The following is an 18,369-nucleotide window of genomic DNA, read 5'->3' as shown; positions in this document are numbered from 1 at the left end:
TGTGATAGGCCAGTAACGATACAATCCCACAGACACGCGGCAATCTTGAATCACATGTGTGGTACCTTGGACAACTTCTTCAGGACATTCAATCAACCAAAAAATTGGATTGGTTTTATTGAATCGGAAAATTTTTTTTTTTTTTTTTAAAATGTAATTGAGTGACCTTTAGAAGCATTCCCTGCCTTTGGTTTACAAGCATTGCCGATTAGGAGGAGTAGCCTGTACCATTACATCACTGTACACCTGCACTGCTGTGTGCCTGCCTGTTTCACAGCAACACCCTAAGCTAGACTCACAGATGTATATTCTGGCCAGGACACTATTTATTTGGGATTTTTCTGAGAGTTGCGGTTTCTTTTCATGGGCCAAAAATATGCTGGTCCATGCAAATCAGTTAAAAAGGGCACTGCAGACGCCCTGATAAAAAGTGTGCTGCCACAGAGCTTAATTACTCTAATTACAAATGTTCACGATTAGTGGCTAATACTGTTAAAAAGGGTGCCAGAGGTGCCCCATAAAATAGCAGTTATAGTGGTTGCCTGCTTAGCCGTTGTAACAGTTGCCTGCTATTTGTAGCCACACTTTGCTTGTTTGTATATGCGGCTAAACTATCGCTATCTATAACTATCGAATATGAGCTACTATATTGTGGCTAAAAAAAACTGTATAATAAAAATGAAAAGGATGGTGGGGGTGAAGGTTAGGCGTCAACTGGGGGGTAGGTTTAAGGTTAGGTACCACCGGGGAAGGGGGGGGGGGGGGTTAGGGTAAAGGTGGCCACACACCATACAATTTTTTAAATATCTGTTCAATTTAAGAATTGCAATCAGTTTTTCTGACTGATTGTAACATTCCAAAAACTGACCAATGTACCACACACCTGTGTTCAATTTTTCCCCAATTATGATAAAAATGATTGGAAACTATGACAAAATTGCTAGGGAGTGTATATTAATAAATTGACAATCTAACACACACTATACAATCTTTAGAAAAATTGAAGAAAAATATCTGGCATTCCAGGTCGATCAAAATCCTGCTGATCCTCTGCCTATATTACTACAGAGGGTGCATCTACGTCATTGGCCACTTCTGGGGGTGGGGAGGGGGGGTGGGGGTTGTTATAAACTGTTCTAAATCACCTTTTTTCGGCACCAGCAACTCATCAGCAAGAGTTGCACACACGACTCATCACAGCAAGCAGGAGATAGACTTTTCTCAGGCTTCTTCAATGCGTAAGGAGTTTATTCCGGAAACATATATACAGATATAGTTCATCATATCCTAGCCAAGCAAGATTCTCATTTAGTCATTCCGTTGCGTTGCAGCTTCTTGATTAAACTTCCTGCTGAAGTTAATCAGGTCTTCTTGTGTCTACTCTATGTTACATCTAGACTACCTACGTACAGCGTACATTATATCAGATTACAGAAAGGAATGAAATACTTAGAGGTTCCAGTCAGCATTAAAGTAGGAAGCATAGCAGGAATCAGAGAGCCCTTTGTCAGCTCGTCCGGCTGTTTAATACTGACTAGGAAAGAGTTAAATGTGATCTCATCTTTGCCACGACTATTGGCTTAGCCCCCTTGTGGTGTCATAATACACACCTACTCGATTAATATTTAATGAGGCTCTTGACATACTTACAGGAATTTGGTATTTAGAAAACATGGCCTATGTTTACTGTTCTTGTGGTGTACGTGTTGAGGTCAGTGTAGGCCTGTGGCCTTCTTTCAGGAACATGTTCTCGATATCCGTGTGTATCATCTGCTACACGCAGACACCGAGATGCTTCTGCCCGAATCACAAGAACCTCTATTTATTTTACTCTGCGGACATGCCTTTTACATAAAACTCAGGCCAAGTAACTGAGGCCTACTTAAATTCTAACAGGGGTGTCATCTGCAGTGGGGGCCTGGAATAATTTTCCTTAGTGGTTACGCCCCCTGCACTTAGGCCTCCCAAGTATCTAGTTTTTCAAGTTTCATAAGACTGCAAACCCTGACAGGTTCACTTGAAAGTTTTTTTCTTTTTTACTATTTCCTTTTAAAGTATATACAGGTGAGAGAAGAGAGAAGCCAACAGACGGTTGACTGGAACTGAGAGAACCGGATTGTCCAGGTTGGGGATAATGTCATCATTTGTGCAGGGTGACCGGTCTGCAGGAAGTGACAGCGTACGGAGAGTGGAAGTAAAAGATAATTACGTAGTCTCATCTTTATGTAAAGCATCACCACAGCCAGCCTTTGTTTTATTACAACAATATAGTTTCCTGTTCATCCCATTAGATCTGGCTCACAATGGAGTTACAGCGTACTTGAAGAGAATTTTAAATGCCTACATTAAATATGCCCTGGAGAGCTTGTTTAAAGGTCTCCTAAATTGCCTTACTTTTATCCCCGAGTGCAGCCTGTTTTGCCAGTGTGACAGTCAGTACCCACCCAACTGCGGGGAGGAAGTTCAGCTTAAAGTGAACCTAAAGGCAAAAAAAAAATGAGATTAACTCACCTGGGGCTTCCCTCAGCCCCCTGCAGACGATCAGTGCCCTCGCCCCCTATGCTGCTTTTGTGGCCAGGAGGCCGCAATAGCAGCATAGGGGGCGATATACAGGCTGGGAACGCGAACAATCACTCGCGTTCCCATGCCTGTCGGCCGGTGACGGCGAAACCGGAAGTGCTCGCTGGCGGGTCCAGAAGCATCGGACCGGAGCTGCGAGGGCACCGATCGTCTGCAGGGGGCTGAGGGAAGCCCCAGGTGAGTTAATCTCATTTTTTTTTTTGACTTTAGGTTATCTTTAAGGGGACTCCGAGCACCTCTCATGGGCATGCCTTTAAGCCGGACGACTTCCAACAAAGTCGTGCTATGACCCCTCTGGAGGAGCCTCTTGCAATGGCCATGCGTGTCACTTCCTCTTCCTGCATCATTCAGTGATGTACTTCTCTAACAGAGAAGACAGGGGTGACCCGAAAGTTATAACATAGCCAAAATGGCAGTCGTGATTTCTAACTTGAAATCGAACGAAAACTATTTGGTGTAGAATGGCAATTGAGGCATCAAATGAAAGAGGAGAGCACAAGCTACAGAAAGGTATGAATCTTTAAGTACTTTGCAGTACTGGTCGGAGTCTTAAACACATACCCATGAGAGGTGCTCGGAGTCCCTTTAAACCAGAGCTGTGAAGTCGGAGCCGAGTCAGAGTCTGTGGTTTCATAAACTGAGAAGTCAGAGTCAACAACAACAACAAAACATTTGTAAAGCTATTTTCCCCTGTAGGACCCCAAGCGCATAAGCTGGTCTCAGATCAGTACAGAGTGATGTACATGAGAAAAACGTTATGTGATCATAAATGCAAGAATAAACAGGTGGCTTTCAGGCAGGAACGGATCTAGACCAAGTTGCGCCTGGGGCAAGGTCAGGTTTTGTCGCCTAAACTGCCATTCCCCTTTTCAAATTTTGCCGCCTTTTTAAGAATTCAACAAACTGTGCCTGGGGCAAGATACCCGCTTGCCCTCCTTCCTAGATCCGTCCCTGCTTTCAGGTGGCTTTTCAGTTTTGACTTAAACGTGTCCAGGGTTGGAGCTGTCTTGATTAAGTTTAGCAAGGCATTCCACAGGGTAGGGGCAGCATGACAGAAAGCCCTGGCTCCAAATAATTTAAGTTGGACTCTGGGGATGGTCAAGTTATTGGATTGATCTGAGGTTGTGAAAGGTGTGACGCAGTTGCAACAAATCCTTCAGGTATCCAGGGCCTAGGTCATGTAGGGATTACATTACAATGTTAGCATGCCAATTTTGAAAAGGATTCTCCATTTTATGGGTGTTCAGTGCAGTGAGCCAAGGGTTGGTGTTATGTGGCAATGGCGGGGTTGGCTTGTTAACAGTCTTGTGGCAGCATTCTGTACTAGCTGCAGGCGGCGTGGGTCTTTATTTGGAAGGACTGCATAAAGGGCATTGCAATAGTCCAGCAGTGATGTGATGAAGGCGTGAACTAGGTTTGGAAGATCCTCTGAAGGAATGAGGTGCTTAATTTCTGCAATATTCCTTAGATGAAAGAAAGAATGTTTCAGATGAAATTTGATTCCTGAAGTTTAATATTCATCAATCAGTACAACCACGCTGTGTTGGAGTGTATTAAGGTCTGCGTTCTCTACCCTCAGTGGTGTGGACTGTGTCTAGAGTCAGATGATTTTTGTACCGACTCAATAGCCCTTGCTTAAAGGGAACCTGAAGCGAGTAAAATTATTTAAAATAAACACATGATGTAGCTGCAAATGAATATTACATACTAACCTCACCATCAGTTCTTCTCAGAAGCTCACCATTTTCTTCTTACAGTGATCCCTTCCAGTTCTGACAATATTTTGTCAGAACTGAAATATACCAGTTGCTGTCAGTTATATATCAGCAGCTGTCGGTTATAACTGAATGTGCAAGGTAATGTCTATGTTTCCCTATGCCTCATGTGGGTGATATTACAGTTTAACAGTGTGCTCACCAGGAAGCTGTTAGGGGTTAATGGCCATTTTTAAAATGGAGGACAGAGAATTCCATTGATCACAGTGGACAAATGGGACGCAGGAGAGGAGAAAGAGATTGAGGAGTAGATTACACAGGAGGTAAGTATGACCTGTGTATGGTTATTTTGACTTTTTATTTTCAATTCAGGTTCTCTTTAAACAGTCCATTTGTTGCGGACAAGCCTTTTGGCAAGGTTCACACAAATCCAAATTTACGTCCAAATTGCGTTTTTATGAAATCATGATCGCCACCCATCTAATCTATTTTAATGCTAATGCTAATCTATTTTAATGCTTTAATGCTAATCAAGGGGAATGCAGACAAATTGTACTTTGTATAAAAAATTGCGCACAAATTTAAAGTTTATTAGATACATTTTCATGTAAATAATAACCTCATTTTTATTCATGGGAAAATTGCAAAATGAAAATACGCTCACAAATAAAAACCAGAAAAACGTGCCCAAGAATGTAACCAGATATCCCCGAAGAATCACAAACGCAGCTTCATGCATGCCTGAAATCGCGTGCAGAAAACGCCATGACAAGTGTGAAAGGCCCCTCAATCGAGTGCTGCGTTGCTGAAAGTAATTACCGTAAAAGAAAGTTCCTGCAACTGCAGTAGTGGTCGACTCAGGCCCGGATTTACATCACAGGAGCCTATAGGCAGTGATGCCCTAGGCAGGGGCGCCACCAGGCACCAAGCAGGCCAAGCAGCTGCTTGGGGCCTCATGTTTTTAGGGGCCTCGGAGGCTCAGTGACGTCACACTGTTGTCCGCACTCGGCTGGCCTTTATTAGACGCTGTGCCAGTTCATAGCCCGCAGCCCCGCTTCAGCCTGCATAGTCTTCCGGCAGGCAGAGCAGGGCTATTGGAAGATGGCGTCCAAAGCCCTGTACTGGAAGTCCTGTACTGGAGACTATTTGTGTCTCCAGTACAGGGCTTTGGGCGCCATCTTCCCGTAGCCCTGCTATTCCATTCAGCGCGGGAGATTGCAGCAGCAAGATCGTTCGGGGGAGCTGTGCGCCAGAGGGTGGTGCTCCAACCGGCCAGGAGAGGAGACTTCTTTCAGGTGAGTAAATTATTTTTTTTGCAGGTGAAATGTTGCCCACATTGCGTTTATTTTCTGCTGAAATGTTGCCCAAATTGCATTTGTTTTCTACTGAAATGTTGCCCAAATTGCGTTGTTTTCTGCTGAAATGTTGCCCACATTGCGTTTGTTTTTGCTGAAATGTTGCCCACATTGCATTTATTTTCTGCTGAAATGTTGCCCACGTTGCGATTTTTTTCTGCTGAAATGTTGCCCACATTGCATTTATTTTCTGGTGTCTGGGGTAACTGTTGCTGCATTTATTATTTAATGGTCATAGTTGGTTATATTTGCTGCTTTGGGGTTACGCTCCGCCCATACAATGTCAAGCCCTCACTCATTTTTTGGCGCAAACCCCCCCCATGCCCATATGCGCGCCACGAACACCCCCTCCCAGTTCCGCCCTCCCACTCCACCCACATGTCATGGCCATGCCCACTTTCTGCAGAATAGCCACGCCCATTTTTCGCTGAGCAGGATAGGGCCACTTCCTGCAGTCCGCTTGGTGCCATAAAAACCTTAGCTGCGCCCCTGGCCCGAGGGGGCTCATCTTACAAGAGTCATAAAACAAGTGTGGCCATCATAATCTTCACACCCATAACAAGAGTAGCCACAAAAGACCTGATCTGAAGAATGAACCCCTTTATTATAGGGCTTAAAGCAAAAGTTGCCCCCACCCTTACAACTCTGGGCCCCCCTGCTGTTGGTTGCAGTAGCTGCTCCCCTGTAGTTACACCCCTGTCAAGGGGCAGAGTGTGAACTCCTATATCATCCAATCAGAATGCACAGCGCTGCCCTTTACATGAGCAGTACAGCCAGGGCCGGCCTGCCCATGAGGCGGGGTGAGGCGGGTTCCTCAGGCGGCAGGAAGTGGAGGGGCAGCACCAGGCATAAAGAGGAAGTGACTGCGCCGCATTCTTGCCGCATTCTAACCTGACTGGAAAGAGACGAGAGAGAGTGCAGGCTGCAGTGCAGACTCTGCAATGAAGTCCGGCTGCTCTGTGGTGCCTCCGTGTCTGCACACACCGTGAGTGACCCTCCGCCGAGTCCGCCCGGACTGTGTTCTGGCTGGGACCCGCCCCGCCCCCCCATTAGGCTGTACACAGCCCGCCAGTTCTGCTGCCACGTGCCACCCACATGATGCCGCCGGCCTCCGAGTCCGATGACTCCGAGCTCTGTGGCCTCTCCAAGGCTGCACGTCGCTGCGGCCTGCTAGATGATGATGGCGGCGGCAGCCGCCCGCTCTGCTGCCCCTGATTGTGCTAGTCACGGTCACTGAGCGCCGCAGACGTCACCGTGATGATGATGATGAGCCTGCCGCCGCTGTTCATCGGCCTTGCCCGCCAGCACGAGATGGAGCATGCCCGCCGCCGCAGCCGTCTGTCCTCTGCCTGCCAGTGCAGGATGGATCATGCTGGATGCCCGAAGCCCGCCTTTCGCCGCCGCTAGACCCCATCCCCGGTGAGTGAGTCAGTCACTTTGCTGCCTCAGACAGACTTTCTTTCACGGTCGGTTGGTCGGTCGTGTGGGGGATGTACAGCAGATGGTGGGGCCTGTGGGTATACAGGGCACCAGTAATGGAGGACGTACAGTCGGGAATTAGTAATGGTGGGCGTACTGTGGGGATGGAATCAGTATTGAAGACATATTGGGGGGCTTGGCAAGGGGAACAGGAATCAATGAAGGGGATGACAAAGTTGAAAGGAAGATGAAGGGGGGGGGGGGCTTGGCAAGGGGAACAGGAATCAATGAAGGGGATGACAAAGTCGAAAGGAAGATGAAGGGGGGGGGGGGGGCACAAGAAAGGGGCTAAGTGGGAGCAGAAAGATGGTGACATGGGAGTGGGGATCAAAACATGGAGAGGGAGGAGGGCAGTGACTGCAAGGAGGGGCATAAGACAGAGAGACTCAGGAGAGAGAGTGGCAAATAAGGAGGCACAGGGGAGAGGACTCACAGAAGGGAGGCACAGGAGAGAGTTGCAAAGGAGGCACAAGAGAGAGGCCACAGAAGGGAGGCACAAGAGAGAGGGGCAAAGAAGGAGGCACAAGAGAGGCCACAGAAGGGAGGCACATGGGGAAAGGACACAGAAGGGAAGGACAGGATGCACAGGAGAGCGGCACAGAAGGAAGGCACAGGAGAGTGGCAAAGAAGGAGGCACAAGAGAGAGGGGCAAAGAAGGTGGCACAAGAGAGGCCACAGAAGGGAGGCACATAAGGGAATGGACACAGAAGGGAAGGACAGGATGCACAGGAGAGGGGTCACAGGAAGGAGGCACATGAGAGGCAGCACAAAAGGGAGGCACAGGAGAGGGGTCACATAAGGGAGGCACAGGAGAAGGTGCACAGGAGAGGGGAGGAGAAAGGGCACAGAAGGGAGTCAGGGGAGAAAGGGCACAGAAGGGAGGCAGGAGAGAGGGGCACAGGAGAAAGGGGGCAAATGAGAAAAGCACTGGAAAGGGGACACAAGAGATAGGTGGCATCAGAGAGGTACAGGAGAAAGGGAGAGATGCACAGGAGAATAGGGCATGGGAAAGCACTGTAGAGGGGACACATGAGTGAAGCACAGGAAAGATAGAAACAAAACAGAGGCATAAAAGAGAGGGGCGCATGAGATAGGTACATTTCTTTTTTATTTTTTTTATTAATAAGTTATTATCTATATATATAATAGAGTAAGTGCCTCAACCTTCGAGCAAGAAGAAGAAGTACTTTGCATGAGAAAATGTATGCGTGCTCAATCACCAAGTTTTAGGCTTCTTTTCCACGGACTGTTGAGCTGTGTGCTCAGCAAGCAGTTTAGCAAGCAGTTACCAGGCAGCAGCAAGCAGTTACCAGGCAGCAGCAAGCAGTTACCAGGCAGCAGCGAGCAGATACCAGGCAGCAACAAGCAGTTTCCAGGCAGCAGCAAGCTGTTACCAGGCAGTAGTGAGCAGTTGTAAGAGTTTGAGAGGCATGTTACTGCCTATCAACTGTCCGTGGAAAAGAGGCCTACCCTAGCAAGTCTGGCTTTGCAAATCTGGCCTAATTGGCTATTCATGAGGCAATGCTCATGCAAATATGCATTTGCTTTTGCATGCCAAACTATGCAGGGTCAAAAAACCAATACTGCAAAGCGGTCGCCCTGCTACATGCCAGTGATGAGCGAAAATGCAAAAATTTGTTTCGATAAATTTTTACAGAGTTTTCGCCTAACTTCGTTTTGACAGGCAAATTTTCCATCTAATTTTTTCACGTTAATTTTCGCCTAAGGCCAGTCATTTTCGCATTACTTGCGTATGATTGCGGACATTTTCCACATAAGGGCATTAGCGCCCGCATTCAGAGAAGTTTCTTGCGCATTATTGCGGGCATTTTTCCGTATAAACGTCCGCATAGATTGAATTTCCATGCGGATTATTGTGGACATTTTTCCGCATAAGGGCATAAGCATCCGCATACAATGAATTTTCGATGCTGGTCGAAAACGCAAATATTTCTGAAGATTTTCGTGAAAATTCGCCAAAAAACGAAAACGGGATTTTCGAGGCGAAAATTCGCAAGCAACACTGCTACATGCTACATTAGCACTATCCAGGAGCGTCACGGGGAGGATTCCCAATGCCCCCCTTTTATAAAACCGGGGGGACCACAGGGTCCCAGGCTCTCTCACTGCCTGGGAACCACAGCGACACCCCGGAGGGGGAGGCGCAGGCGACCCCCCCCAAGTGTGGCCAGCGTCGGGGAGAGCCGTCCACACCCACCTCCCAATATTAAAAACAGGCACTTACCTTAACGTCCATTGTGTTCTGCTACATGCGCATTAACTTGGGGGCACCACATGAGAAAGGAGTGAAGCATGGGTCACCCCGAGCTTTAGAGCTCAGGGCTGGCTCACATACAGCACTCCAGAGGGGGGGGGGGGGGAGGACAGGTGCAGACAACTCACTCCAGGGCTCACACCACCAGAGCAAGCCATCCACCACCTGCCTCCAAAGGATACAAACTGCAAAAAATGCTTTCCATGAGAAAATTAATGCGCATGTAGCAGAACGCAATGGACGTTAAGGTAAGTGCCTGTTTTTAATATTGGGAGGTGGGTGCAGACGGCTCTCCCTGGCGCTGGCCACGCTTGGGGGGGGTCGCCTCCGGGGTGCCGCTGTGGTTCCCGCGGTCCCTCCGGTTGTATAAAAAGGGGGCATTGGGAATCCTCCCTGTGGCGCTCCTGGATAGTGCTAATGTAGCATGTAGCAGTGTTGCTTGCGAATTTTCGCCTAAGTCATTTTCGCATCGAAAATCCTGTTTTCGTTTTTTGGCGAATTTTCACGAAAATCTTCAGAAATATTTGTGTTTTCGACCAGCATCGAAAATTCATTGTATGCGGATGCTTATGCCCTTATGCGGAAAAATGTCCACAATAATCCGCATGGAAATGTAGACTATGAATGTATTTTGTAGGTACTGATCTTTTGCAGGAACGGATCTTTTGCAGATAATGATCTTTTGAATGTGTACAGCAACTTTGTGTGCAGCATCTTGCAAATATTTCTATCTAATGGGGAGTGCAGCTCAATAGAATAGACTGTGTAGGTGTGGCTCTGATACTACATGGAAGGGGGTAAAATTGGTCTGTGATCTTTCATTTTTCCAAAGACTTTTATCTGATGTGTGTACCCACCTTTATTCTTCTTGCTTCAAGGTTGAGGCACGTACTCTATTAGATAGATAGAAGATGCGGCGTATGCTACGACGCGGGACGGCTAGTTTAGTATAATAAGGTTAAGGTAGTGTGTAGTAGTCATCAATGATGACTCATGGTAGAAGTCAGTGGCATTGGTGTATGGTAAAATGATGATCCTGTAATTTTTTTCTCTCTGCTATAATGCTATGTGATGATGTCTGTCTCTGTCTGTGCTGGCTGCCTGCAATAATAAACGGAGTCGGGTTGGGGACATGCAGGAGGGTGGCAGCAGCAGCAGGCTTCACCAACTGCACGGTCTGCACCATACTTGCAACCTGGGCTGGCTAGGCTAGCTATATTGCCACCGGGGGGGGGGGGGGGGGGGGGGGCGCCTTCACGATCTTTGCCTCAGGCAGCAGAAAGTCCAGGACCGGCCCTGAGTACAGCTGTAGGCATTATATTAAATACTCTGCAGAAAGCATTGTGTTTGTGTAAGCTAGGTGTGTTAGGTGTTGGTCCTTATATAAAGAGCTGCTGAAAGGCAGAATCTCCTGACTGCATAGCATTGTCAGAGCAATGTCATGTCTCATTCAAGTTTAATATTCCAAGCCTGACTACAGACAAGTACAGTAAGTTGAGGTATTCATAGTATAGAAAAGGTTTAATACCTTTTTCGGGTATTAACAGTCACCTGTGCCCCCAGTGGCCTGGTAATCCCTGCGTCCTATACTGAGGACCTCTCCATTCCTCCATGGCAATAATATGGTGTACGTTAAAAAGGGGCGCTGGGAAAAAAGGGCGCGGGGTTTTAAACGATAAGCATGGATAATGTTTAAAATTGTATTGTACTGTATTTCGTTTAAAATTAATGTTTTATAAAGTTATAAATCATTAAATAATGTGCATTAAATTGGCAATTGTAAAAACGTTAATCTTTCGTTTAAATAGTGAAACGTATAATAACGTTTAAAAAAAAAATTACTAAGTAACCCTCCCTGTACCTACCCCTAACCCCTAGACCCCCCTGTTTATGCCTAAACCTAAGACCCCCCCTGTTGGTGCCTAAGTAACCCTCCCTGTACCTACCCCTAACCCCTAGACCCCCCTGTTAGTGCCTAAACCTAAGACCCCCCTGTTGGTGCCTAAACCTAAGACCCCCCTGTTGGTGCCTAAACCTAAGACCCCCTGTTGGTGCCTAAACCTAAGACCCCCCTGTTGGTGCCTAAACCTAAGACCCCCTGTTGGTGCCTAAACCTAAGACCCCCCTGGTGGTGCCTAAACCTAAGACCCCCCTGTTGGTGCCTAAACCTAAGACCCCCGTGTTGGTGCCTAAACCTAAGACCCCCTGTTGGTGCCTAAACCTAAGACCCCCCTGTGATAAGCATTAATAACGTTTCAAAAACATATTGTGCGGTTTTTTTCGTTTAAAAATAATGTAAAAAAAAAATGTACTGTTTTTCGTTTAAAAATAATGTTTGAAAAAAATATTGTACTGTTTTTCGTTTAAAAATAATATTAAAAAATTATAAATCATTAAATAATGTGTAATCATGAGAAGCAGTAATAAAACATTAAGTCTCCGGGCGCCGCTTTTAAAACGTTATTTTTCTCCGGCGCCCTTTTTTCCTATCGGGCGCCCATTAAACGATGTTTATTATGGGAGTGAATGGCGGCGCCCGATTTGTCCACTAGCCTCCTGCGCCCTTTTTTACTGTTACCAATAATATGGACCTTGGAAGTTGCTTCAGACAGGAAATGTGAGGACAACAAATTGTATAGTGTAGGTGGGGCTTAAGAATACTGTGAGAATCTAATCAGCTAATTAATCCAAAACACCTGTATAGGGTTCCTATTCATATATTACAGAAAGGCTCAAAACAGCCAGAAAAATTGTGCTCAAGGTTATTTAAAAAGATTAATTAACCTCACTGGTGTTATGATTATTTCCAGATGTAGGGTATAGAGAAAGATCTGCAGCAGCTCTATAGCTCACTCAGGCACGGGATTAGCGCTCTGAGCTGTGGATTTCTGCCCCGAGCCTGACTCGGGATTATCGCAAAGGTAAATTGTCACCAGTTCAGAGTAGTCTTACACATATGAGACTGTCTAATACTAAACGTGGACACTCAATTCATAACAGATCCTTGTGGGTAATACAGGAATCCGTCCTCAGCTTGTCTTGATATCTTTATGGTCAACAAACAGAACACTGTCCTGTTTAAGCCTTCGTTGTTTTCTAACAATCTGGATTGTACATATGTAGATAGCTGAACATGGGGTCCCCCGACACAGAACCACTCACCAATAGGATGGACCCAGCGAGTCTAAACGAGCCTGCAGGGCACTTATGACTGCCTATTTTATTTCATATTTTAGTTTCACCTTTTAAAGAGACTTTGTAACATTAAAAACCTCCCCTGGGGGGTACTCACCTCGGGTGGGGGAAGCCTCGGGATCCTAATGAGGCTTCCCACGCTGTCCTCTGTCCCACGGGGGTCTCGCTGCAGCCCTCCGAACAGCCGGCGACAGACCCGACTGTGACTTCAATATTTACCTTTGCAGGCTCCAGCGCAGGCACTGTGGCTGCTTTCGGCTCCGAAGTAGATGGAAATACGCGATCTCAGTCGGGTCCGCTCTACTGCGCAGGCACCGGAGACTTGCGTCTGCGCAGTAGAGCGGACCCGACGGCGATCGGGTATTTCCGCCTACTTCGGAGCCGACAGCCGTCAGAGCACCTGCGCTGGAGCCGGGAAGGTAAATAATGACGTCACCGCTGTACGGAGGGCTGCAGCGAGAACCCTGAGGGACGGAGGACGGCGTGGGAAGCCTCATTATGGCCCCCCAGGGGACTTTTTCACGTTACAGTTCCTCTTTAAGTTGAATTACTGAAATAAATGGACTTTTGCACAATGTTCTAATTTTTCGAGTTTCACCTGTACTCTGCTGCATTTTTAGCCCACCTGATTACACAGTGGTGTATGCTATAAAAATAAAATATATGCATTGCTATGAAGTAGCTACAATGGGCTTTAGGTAATTATTTTCCTCCCCCAGCATTAGGTGGTGTGTATCATTCTGTGCTGACTGCTGTTCTTCCTGATTTTAGGAAAAAACAAACTAAAAAGGAGTTGCTTAAACTATTAAAGTACAGTATGTTACCACAGCAATTTTAATAAGTGTTTGATCACAGAAAAAAAACCAATAATATAGCATCAAATTGTATTAAATCACATTGCATCCATGCTTGCAGGCATACATTGCGTTCCCCTTTATTCATTACTGGCACTTTGTTGATTTGTAATCCCAGTCTGAAAACATTTTTTGCCATACTCCTATTATTATTTATATAGCGCCAACATCTTCCGCAGCACTGTACAGCGTATATTGTCTTATCACTAACTGTCCCTCTTGCTGGGAATACACGGTTCGTTTCTGCCGCAGATAGATGGTTCGATAGATAATTTCCGAAATGTACGATCTCCCGTTCAATCGTTTGGCCGCTCGATTACTGATAGAAGTGAATTGAAAAAGTTAAGAAAAACAAGTGGAAGATAATAATCCGAACATTTGTATAGCGCTTTTCTCCTGTCATACTCAAAGCGTTCAAGAGCTACAGCCACTGGGACGCGCTCAAGAGGCCACCCTGCAGTGTTAGGCCTGGAACCCACTGAAAACCGCAAACGCAAAACGCAACCGCTAGCGTTTTGTCTGAGCGGTTTGCAAGCGGATTCATGCGCGTTTTTGGTCATGTTTTGCAACATTGTATTTTTTTCCCCAGCGGGTGCCTAGCGTTTTGCGTTTTGCGTTTTTATCCTGATTGGTCCTGTGAATTATTTTTCATTTTGTTACAGTGTGCTGAACCGCAAAACGCTAGCAAAACATCTCAGTTTAGGGTTTTGTTTTTTTTTATAAGAGATTTTTTATTGAAAAGTTTTTAACATACAAATCTACTCCAAAGGGAGCAGCAAAACAAACAAAACAGAACACACATAAAAATTAACCTGAGTGGGTTACAATCCGAGCATCAATTATTAAATTGAAATTGACAATTTCTTACGTCATTAAATGTATGCAGATATAATATAATGACAATGTATGTTAGAGAGATATGCATAGATAGCATGGAGTGCAGTTTTATTCATGGATAAATGAACACTAGAGACTCTTACTCTATTTTGATACAGGAGATATACGCCACTATTGCACAGTGTCCTGGACTGAGACAGTAATGTCTAGATTGGGTATGGTTGTCTCAGAAGAATCTACCCATTTAGACCAGATTTTGTCAAATTTATGGGGTTGGTGACGTGACTGATAGGTTAGCTTATAGAGGGGTAACGCTTGATTTACCAGCCTCTTCCAGTGATGGAGATTTGGTACCGTGTTTTGTTTCCATTGTAGGACCAAAGACTTCCTTACATAAAAAAGTAGGATCTGAAGGAGTGTAGTTTCTCTCCGGCTACATGGAATATCAGATAGCATACCAAGCATGCAGGACTCGAAGTTAAGGACGTTGGGCAAATTTAAGGAGTCTCTAAGAAAATGGGCTACCGCTTTCCAATAGTTATTCACCTGAGGACAGAACCATACACAATGAAGAAAATCCGCCTGCCCCTGACCGCACTTAAAGCAACATCCACTATGTAAAGAGCTCATTTTCCTCAGACGGGCAGGAGATAGCTAGGCCTGATGAAACCATTTCAAATTAATTAACCTGTCATGTGAAGCAATAACTGATCTATGAAAGTTTTCCTCAAAATCCATCCAGTCTTCCTTACTGAAGGTGGTCTCTGTGCCCAACCATCGCCTCCTTACAGACAAAATTTTGGGGGCATAACGTGTCTTCAGTATGAAGTTATAATACCTGGATATCTGTTTAGTTCTATCTTTTTGTAAAAGTAGGGATTTAACTCCTAAGGGTGTTAGATTAACATTATATAGTCCAGTCTGGGCCTGTAGTGCGTGCCTGAGTTGAAAGTACCTAAACAAGGCCTGCCTAGGTATACCGAATTCCGTGCGGAGTTGTGAGAAGTCCCTGAAACTGCCATCAGAGAAAACTTGATGCAGATATTTAATACCATGCTGTATCCAGAAGCGAGGATCAGGCACTTCAAGCAGTTCCGGAAGGTTCTGGTTGAACCATAAAGGTGAGCTGAAGGAAATTGGTCTCAGGGGCTCATTCAAAAGCCTGCGGGTGGTTTTGTATATTTTAATTGTGTTCTGTATAAGTGCAGAACCCTTACTCTCATTTGGAATTGAGTACCTGTAAATGGCTCCACACAGAGCTTCATAGGAGCTGGCTACGTCAGCTTCAAGAGCCAGCGAAGAGTCCTGTCTGTGGTCACTGACCCAATAGCTAATAGGTATGAGCTGTGTTGCTAAGTAGTACAGGAAGAAGTTTGGTACTGCTAGTCCTCCCAGGGAGGTCGGCAATTGTAGGGTGGACAGGGCGATTCTAGGGACAGAGTTTGACCATATAAATGATACCACCAGTGAATCAATGTGTTTAAAGACCGATTGTGGAATCAGGTCTGGAGCCATCTGCAAAAGGTATAGGAGCTTAGGGGCCACAATCATTTTGATTATACAGACTCTGCCATACAGATTAAGTGGCAAGGATATCCATTTTCTGAGTCGGGCTTCGATAGATTCCAGGATTGGTTGAATGTTAGACTCCAAGAAGCCACCCGGGGGGCGCTGGACCCAAATCCCAAGATACTTAAATTTATCTGTAATCTGTAGGTTAGAACGAGGGGTGATTATATGGTGGTCGAAGGTGTCTAGGGGGAAAAGGACTGACTTGGACCAATTTATTGTCAAACCGGATATGGAACCAAATTTATCGTAAATATTTAGCACAGCCTCTAAAGACGGTCCGGGGTCTGCAAGGTACACCAGCATATCGTCTGCATATAAGGATATGCGTTCTTCTATCTGGTTGACCCGCAGGCCCCGAATCGAGGGTGACAGCCGGATAGCCTGGGCCAGGGGCTCTACAGCAATGGCGAACAGCAAGGGTGAAAGCGGGCATCCCTGCCGTGTGCCACGTTTAAGGTTAAAGTCATGGGATATCGTGGAGTTAACTCTTATTTTAGCCTTTGGTGAGTTATATAAGATGCCGAACCACTTCCGGAAGCCAGGACCGAACCCAAACCTCTCTAACACAGCCGTAAGGTATGACCATTCGATTGAATCGAAGGCTTTATTGGCGTCAAGTGATAGGATCACTCTAGTCCCGGCATTAGCGTGGGGATACTGAATATTTGTTAGAAGTCTTCTAATATTTAATCTGGTGCATCTTCCGGGCAGTCTGATCAGGATGAATAATAGTGTCTATATATTTATTAAGTCTATTTGCTAGGATTTTTGTAAGAATCTTAATATCTGTGTTCATTAAGGAGATCGGGCGATATGCATCGCAGGAGGTTGGGTCTTTACCAGGCTTCAAAATAAGAGTTATCAAAGCCTCACTCATGGACTCCGGAAGTGATCCGACCTCAAACGCATATTGGAATAATTTAGCAAGATATGGGACGATTAAAGTTTTATTCTTCATGTACCATTCGGCTGGAATGCCATCCGGCCCTGGTGCCTTATTAGTTTTAAAGGATGAGATAGCTATAGTTATTTCATCGGGGGATATGAGGGAGTCCAATTCTAAACTAGCTTCCATTGATATGGATGGAAGATCAAGCTCCTCCAGGAACTCTCCGAGGCCAGGGTCTGTATCATTCAGCCTAGAGGAGTAGAGCGTAGAATAAAATGTAGTAAATGTATCAGCAATCGACTTAGAGGTAGTGCATAATGTCCCAGTGTGATCTGTAATTCTGGGAATTGCCAGCGATTCCATGTCAGACTTAAGTAAATATGTCAGAAGTTTACTACACTTATTCCCGAACTCAAAATATTTCTGCTTATGTATTAAGTCCCTACGCTTTGTTCTATCTAATAATTTCAGTTCCAGTTTTCGACGGGCCTGCTCCCATTGGGTATAATTTTCCCGAGTTGGGGTCTGAATTAACTGGATTTTAGCCAACCTGGATTCTTTTTCGCAGTATTGTGCGAGGCTATTTCGTTTTGTCGAATTCTGGACATTGCAGCCCTGAATGAGCCCCTGAGAACCGCCTTGCCCGCATCCCAGCAAATCAATGTGTCAACTGTGCCTATGTTAGTGCGCCAGTAGTGCGCCATTTCTGTCTGACACTCCCCGAGCACTTCCTCATCCTCCAACCAACATGATCCCATTCTCCAGAGAGTTGGAACCCTGCCCCCCGGGAAGAACAGCTCACACACCAAGGGAGAATGGTCGGATATACCGTGCGCCAAGTATGTAATCGATTCCACCATAGGGAGAAGGTCTTTAGACCCCAGACACATATCGATGCGTGACATAGTTTTGTATGAGTCAGAGTAACAGGAGAACTGCTCAGTTTAGGTTTTGCTGAGCGTTTCCGCTAGCAGTTCAATACTTTACATTGAAGCGCTAACGCTCCCAAAATGCTGCACGTCCTGCGTTTGCGTTTCTGAGAAACGCAAACGCTCCTGTGGAAGTTGCCCCATCCATTAACATTAGCCCAGCGTTTTGGCAAACTGCTAGCGTATCGCAGTGCTGCCAAAACGCTGCCAAAAGCGCTCCTGTGGGTTCCAGCCCTTAGGGAGTCTTGCCTTGAACTCCTTACTGAATAGGTACTGACCCTAGCCAGGATGCAAACCCTGGTCTCCCATGTCAAAGACAGTGCCCTTAACCAGTGCTCTATTCAGCCACTGATAAGATAAGAAAATAAAGTGAAAAATCGAGCGGCAAAATCAATTGAGCGCAGAATCAAGCGGCAGAAACGCATTGTGTATTCCCACCATCAGAGGGGCTCACAATCTAATCCCTACCATAGCCATAGTCATATATCTATATCATGTAGTGTATGTTTTGTAGTCTAGGGACAATTTTGTGCAAATGAATCTGTATGTTTTTGGGATGTGGGAGGAAACCAAAGTGCCCGGAGGAACCCCACACAGATGCAGGGAGACTATGCAAACTCTATGTAAATAATGCCCTGGCTGGGTAGCATTTTTGGGTGTAGCAGATTTCAGATATTGTTACAGTAAAG

Source organism: Hyperolius riggenbachi, chromosome 6 (assembly GCF_040937935.1).
Source record: "Hyperolius riggenbachi isolate aHypRig1 chromosome 6, aHypRig1.pri, whole genome shotgun sequence".
Taxonomy (NCBI): domain Eukaryota; kingdom Metazoa; phylum Chordata; class Amphibia; order Anura; family Hyperoliidae; genus Hyperolius; species Hyperolius riggenbachi.
Note: the sequence above shows the minus strand (reverse complement) of the source record.